The sequence below is a fragment of the Odontesthes bonariensis genome, chromosome 11, assembly GCF_027942865.1.
Source record: "Odontesthes bonariensis isolate fOdoBon6 chromosome 11, fOdoBon6.hap1, whole genome shotgun sequence".
NCBI classification, from domain to species: domain Eukaryota; kingdom Metazoa; phylum Chordata; class Actinopteri; order Atheriniformes; family Atherinopsidae; genus Odontesthes; species Odontesthes bonariensis.
In genome coordinates, this window is record NC_134516.1 from 24,722,388 (window position 1) to 24,729,814 (window position 7,427).

A 7,427-nucleotide genomic window follows, 5' to 3' on the forward strand; every position below is an offset into this window, starting at 1 on the left:
AAAAAGGTTCTGACTCATATCATCCCTTGACTTTTGAGTATTCGTAGTATTTTAAGTTAAACTCAGATTTGCTTCATTTCGTTGAGTGCATCTTGTTATTATTGAATTATTGAGTACTGCTGTGATTGGTGTTAAGTTTCTAAAGTTCTATTCTCAACAGGCGAGTGAAGGTGTTTTGGCGTTCAGGGGGACAGAGGGTGCTGCGCGTTCACGCGGCTGGTGCTCTGTCCTTGACAGTTCTCTGCTGCTGCAAATGTTCGTGTGTGATCACATTTTCTTTCCTTGTGTCTTCCAGGGGCACTTTATGGCTGAACTGTAATAATTATTAGTTTTCTTTAGGTAATGTGCTAATTGCGGAGTTGTTATCAGTCGAGTAATGAGGGTTTCGCAATTCTAGAGGAGAGGTTCTGTCTCTAGTCAGGTTGAATGTGACATTCCTGATAAAGAAAGTTTTTCGCTTATGCATTGTTTCTGTATCTTTTGATTTGTAGTTTCCCTGTCCACAGCGTGTTAAGTTGTATTTCTCTGTCTTTCTTAACAAATGCCATTTCGAGGTGAAGAATAGTGCAACTGTTATTTCTGTGTTAAATTGTATTTCTTCTCTGTCCAGCTGAAAGTTTGTATTTCCTCCTTTTTCTCAACTTGTAACAAAAAGTGTGACAAACGCCATTTTGAGTTGGGGTGTGGTTCAATTGTTATGTCTGGTTCAATTGTTATGCTTGGGAGGAGCTAATAACAGTCTAGGAAGTAGAGGTAATGGTGTGTTCATATTTGATTTGTTAGAAATTCACGTGGTTCATTGGAGGCAGGCTTAGAGGTGTGTTCGTATTTTATTGGTTAGAAGTTACGTGTCTCAGACGTGTTTCACTGGAGTTAGATTTAGAGGTGTGTTCAGATTTCATTGGTAAAAAAATATTTTTATTTCATTGGTCAGAATTGACGTAGCTGTGACGTACATTGGATCATCTGGATTGGTGGAGGACATTGTGTGTGGATTGGATCGGAAGCATCCGGATGTGAGCAAAAGTTGGGGCAACGCCTTTAGCCTGAGTCACTTCATACAGAGTAAGCATTAACTGAGCTTTCGATTAGCAATAAATTAACATTGGGTAGCATTAGCAATACAGCAAGTATTGATTACTAGCATTGTTTAGCATTGATTAGCATTGATTAGCAATCAATAGTATTGATTAGCAATAACTAGCATTGATTAGCAATCACTAGCGTTGAATAGCATAATTAGCATTCAATTAGCATTGGTCAACAAGGAAGCTAGTATTGATTAGCAATAAGTAGCATTGATTAGCAATAGTTAGCATTGGTTAGCATTAGTAGCATTTGTTAGCATTTCATTAGCCATAATTAGCATTGATCAGAAAGACAATTAGCATTGATTAGCAATAGCAATAAGGCAAATATTGGTTTAAATCTTAATTAGCAATAGGTTAGCATTTATTAGCAACAGCTAGGAAGCTAACATCAATTGGGTTGGCAAACATTAACATTAGCAATAATAGTAACCGAACTCCAAACCGGAAGTCAAAAAGCTAAATTAGCCTAACATTGAATTAACATTGGTTTAATTAAAAAAAAAAAAAAAAACAACCTAGAGCATAAGCTTTCAAAGCTAACGTAGGCTAACCTTAACATTAGCATTGACAACACCCAATCCAATAATTAGCTGCATCTAAGCTAAATTTAGCCGAGCATTAAATTAGCATTGATTAGAGTTAAATAATTAGTGCATTTAAATTGACTTTCAAAAAAAAAAAAAAAAAAAAAGGGGAATACGAATAATAAATAAGGAAAATTTAGAAAATAGATAAGTAGATAAAAAGAAAAAGTCAAAAGACAATAGAAGGGAACTAACTAGGTGAAACAATGGATGTAACACCAACAATAATCATCAGCACCAAACATCCTGAACATTCCAAAGATATTAAAAAGATATCTCTAAAATGGGAAAAACGAACAAAAATTAACGTCTCACCCTGGCCAAAAGGTGGCACTTTCAATGTAACTACCTGTAAGATTATGGAACAAAGGATTAAAGCTTACAAACCAAAGGACAAAAGCAAAAAGAGACAGGAAAAAAGAGAGCTTGAATTAAAAGTTTTACATTTCTTTGAAAATGCAGAGCTATTTCCAACACTGCCAGGAGCAGCAAACATAAAAGGAGATTCCGAAATAAAAGATCATAAAATATCTCATGAACGTTCAGAATTACAAATAGCTACATCAAGCAGTCATGGAGCTCCTGAGCCAGACGCCGTCTGTAATTCAGATCAGGCAAGGGGACAGCTCCCACAAGATCAAAAATCACCCGAACTGGCACCTCCAGTTCAAAAGGCATCTTCTGAAGAACATAAGAGTCCAACAGCGTCGTCACCGAGTTTTATAGAAATGACGCAGGGACAGTATGTGCCGTGGCAGACGCTCGACCTAGGGGGGCTGGTTGCTCGATTGCCGGACATTCACAGAGGTGCAAGTAGATGGATAAGAGCTTTTGAACAAGAGACTGTGCATAAACTGTTGTCTGTGGGACACATTAAGGCAGTGTGGGCACTGTGTTTTGGAACTTCTACCATGGAGGGCATTTTGAGACACAGTGAGGATGACTGGATGTTAAGCCACCGAGCTGATGGAACTGACTTTAATGCATATCGAGCTGCACTCTGGAGAGCGTTACGAGCTGAGTTTTCGGTGGGAGTGGACCTCGAAGCATTAAAGGGGGAGCCACTGTCAGGAACAGAGAGTCCAGCTGTGTACATTGCACAACAATTGAAGAAATGGAGACAAGAATCTGAGGGAGAAATCGTGAAGAGCCCAGCTTGGGTGACATTGTTCAGAGTTTCCATCAAAGAGGCTCTGCCTGCCCCAGTTCAGGGGAGGCTGGAGGATGTGGTGGGGCTGAATTCAATGTCACATGGACAATTCCGAGACCACGTGGTGCATGCAGTAAACAAATACAGAAAAGAACTGAAACTGAATGAGCAGGAGAAGGATATGCAAAGGGAACTTGCACGGTTGCAGTTAGAAGAACTGCAAGCGAAGCAAGAGGTACGAAATGAGGCCATGACAGCGGGGGCCGCTGAACTGCCATCACAGGGGCAAGTCCATCGTCGACCCTGTCAAAGGTCAAGAAGAGGTGCACCTGGAGGACGAAGGTCCTCGGGGGCATGTTGGGCCTGTGGCGAGAGGGGACACTTTGTTTACAGCTGTCCGAGAGCACCGAGAAACCCGAGTGTTCGGCAGGATCGTGGCCAGTCCCTGGGGGGCGGAGCAAGTGGCCCGGCAGGTCCAAGGCGTTCCTCTGGCAGAGGAATCCCAGTATTGGTTTACATTGACATATAGAGGTAAGAAGTACACTTACACCGGACGTACTCAAAAGGGTTTAAAAACCGCCCTCAGGTGTGTCATTATTACAAAACAAAACAAAGTTTTTAAGTTAAATGTATCACGACTACTAAGTTTCTAAAACTTGAATTTAAATAGGTCACTGTTACTAGGACACAACAAAACAAAGTTTCTGAATTTAAACTATTACGAAGTTCTAAAATTTGAACGGAACAAAGTTTCTAATTTAAATTTTAGCATTGATAGTCTGAATTAGAGTATCTATTTAGCCCATAGGGAATTACTGATATCTCTCCATCCCACTTGGAGGGAGTAAGAAAAGCGCCATGTCCAACATAAATGAATAAATATCTAATGAATAAATAAGTAAAATTAAAATACAACAAGTATGATCTTCTTTTGGGAGGATGATGCAATAAAATGCGCTTCCTCTGGAAGGAATCATGAAAAATCCAAAGATCAAAGGTTGAAAGCACAACTGGAGAGGACAACCGAGGCTAAGTTAGCCTTTGAAAATTTGAAACGAAATTGGCAAAAGTCATCCAAAACAGCCAACACTAGTCTATGAGAAGCCATTTTTCTTATATGTCTCCAATAAAAACCATAAGATTTCAGAACTAATAAATCAGAGTAGGTATGTTGTGACTCGGACAGAATGTTTGCAGGTTGTGCATCTTTTGACACGTCCAGATGTGAATACAGAAGTGTACTACATCGGGTCCTGCGGATGTCATTTCACGTGAGTTTGAAGGAGAACCACATGAGCGTGTGTCAGAAGCTGTGAGATACATTAAACTGAGACCTGACTTAGGAGCAACTCCACTTGTTCAGGCTGATGTCACTTATGTTGTGTATGGATCATGTTGTGAGATCATTTGGGTGATCATGAGGTTTTGCAGTTGTGAAACAGGAAGGTGGAAACTTTGTGACGGTGAAAGCTGAGAAGTGTGAACGGCCATGTTCGGCACAGTTGGCTGAACTGAAGGCACTAACGGAAGCATGTTGACTGGTGGAAGGTAAGGTTACGAATGTATACACAGATTCTGCATAGACTCATGATATTTTCTCTTCGTTTGGAGCAGTGGTGAAGCAGAGAGGGTTCAGGAGGTCAGACGGAAGTCCAGTGCAACATGAGGTCCAAATGAAGGAGCGGATTGCAGTCATGAAAATTGAAAATTGGCAGTGATACAGTGTCAAATAATCGTAGAGGTAACAAAATGGTTAGTAAAGGTAATATCGCGGCTGATGAAGCAGCGAAAGTAGCATCAAAGTGCCAGCTTGCTGTTTTGGCACCAATGGTGTTACTGGAGCCAGAGGTCGCGCCATCACAAGGATATTGGTCATACATATTGGATAAATAGTCGTAAAATTTTTTTGGTAAGAGAATTGATTCATCTGTTTGTCATTCCATCAGAGATTAGCTCAAATAATGGTTAAGTGTTTGTTTATAAAAGTGCAAGAGGCATTCTGCAGCAGCTGCGAATCAAGCAGCGCTGTGGGGCCGTTTATCATCCACAGAGTCAAGGGATGGTTGAGAGAATCAATGGAACCTGGAAAGTGAAATTGAATTGAATCTGTGCTTCAACTAAACTAACTAGATGCTTTGCCGCTTGCACTAATGAGCTTTCGTATGCAGACTCATAGAGTCATGCACTAACACCGCATAAAATGCTAACGGGTCGACCCATGCCGGCACCTCAGTTCCCACTTGAGCAGGTGCGAACAGAGTGGACAGCTTACATGAGGCAACTAACTGCAGTCCACAGAACAATCTATCTACAGGAGGAGTTCAGATACTTGAGTCTCAAACAGCTGGTTGAGAGGCCAGTGGTGCCGGGCGACCAGGTGCACATCAAAGTGTTCCGGAGGAAGAGGCACGAGCCAAGACGGAAAGGACCGTACACAATGGTGCGAGCAACGTCGACAGCAGTTCAAATGGAAGGTAGCAACACATGGTACCATTTGAATCACTGCACTAAGGTTCGGACTAAAGACACAGACGGAGTTGAGTCCGAGGGAAAGGATGAACAAAAGGAAGAGGTTAAGATTTCTGACACTGTGAGCATCCAGGTGTGGGTGTTGGCCGACAGCATGGGCTCAGGAGAACGAAGCCTGGAGATGTTGGACGGGATCCCGCAGACAGGAGAGGCTGGAAGGGTCCCGTGATGAAGCCACCCCGCAGGGAAGTAGCCAGCCTGGGTCAGATGAGTATGATGCAACAATACACACCCACTCAGACCATGCCACGCCACAAACTTTGCCAGCAATACACACGAGAGCTAGTCGTGAAGAGGTATCTGCTAAGCTTGAATTTAAGGTCATGGAATAAACGATTTGAGGAGGGGTGGATCATGGGTCCGGTGGAGGAGACGACCAAAGCACCGCCTCTGGACGCCACGAAAAAGGGGCAATCTGGTAAGATCATGTCAGATCGGGTCAGAAGGAGTTGTTCACAATGGTTGTAAGAATAGAAAGATTTTTCGGGAAAGACTAGGGGGACTTGATACCATTAGCACTACAGGACAGAATAATCATGTTAATCCAAGAACAGATGGAGTGTACATGCACAGGTGGAGTCGGGAAAACAGTGTAACTGTGGAAGAGGGGTTAAGGCAGCACATGATATGTGGTATAGATGGGCATGGTACACTACGAGGGAACTGACAGCGACGGAGGGTCTCATATGCGCAGACGCTCCAGGAGCATTGCCTGTTGTTGTTCCAGAGCCACTTACCTTCAGGGACTGTGCAGTGGTCCAGCAACAGGAATGCAGGAAAGGTAGGTTCACATCGGAAGAGGATAAACGGTTATTGTTTCCTATGTGTGGTATTAAGTGCAGATTGATGTTTGGGCCAAATAAATTACATAGTTATTTTCAAAATAAGGGAGGGCCACAAATTGGAGTCTTCTTGTGCGGAATTTAATCTGAGAACATCACAGGATGGGCCTCCCACGGATTATAGAGTAGATTACGATGGTGAGTTTGGATGCTTTTGGAACTCGCGTAGGTAGTACTAATGTTAAATGAAAACAAGATTTATTGGGATTTATTTATTTGGATCAAAATGTGGAAATATAGAAATGATCATTTTAACTCTATATCTTTTTGGGGATCAGACACACCCAGTAGCTGAGAGTTACTGGATGTGTGGAGATCATGTTTTGTTAAATGTGCTACCCAACAGGTGGATAGGTCTTTGGGCACTGGTGAGGAGGAACACATCAGTTGTGGTAGTGTATGACAAGGTAAACGAGATGCGAGGTTTGGTTGTGGAAAAAGGGAGAGTTAAAAGATCTAGTGATGGCTACATCAGGGATAAGCACGTTTACTTGGATGCTATATTACAGCCGAGAGGGATTCCTATGAGCTCAAAGCACGCAGGGAGATTGCGGCTGGATTTGAGGCTGGTTTGCAGGGAATCAGATTTAACAAAATGGGGAATGGACTAATTACATATAATACAACCAACAGGGAATTCTTAGCTACACGAGTGAAGGGATTGCAGGCTTTGGAGAACAACTACATGAGACGAGTATGATGGCTTGGTAGAACAGACAAGTTTTAGAATGTATATTTGAAGGGAAAATGGTGTGTGCCAGATGGTTGGGGAAAATGTTGTACATTTATACCCGGGAACACTGCAGCTGATAGAACGTTTACAACGGCCGTGAAGGAGTTCAGAGAACGGAGAGAGGAGCTGGCGTGTGATGCTGGTGGAGGTGAACGGTGGTGGACTGGTCTGTTTGGGATTTTGGGAGAAGGGGGAGCGATGACAGTTAAGGCGGGAATAGCAATATTGTTGATAGTGAGAATGGTTTCCCTATTGGTGTGTTGCATTATACCCATTCTGAGAAGGTGTTTGCTGCAAGTGATGTTCAAACAAACAGGGGAAGGAATCAGGAGGCAGATGACCATGCGAGACCAGGTCTGAGAACCAATGCATGGGAAGAGCGGGTCAACGAATGAAGGTTATCAACGGACGGTTCACAAGTTTCTTTCTTCGAGGGTGGAACCAAGTTTAGTCTGACAGGGAGAAGAGATGCTGAAGATCTCTTTGATTGGGAGTGAC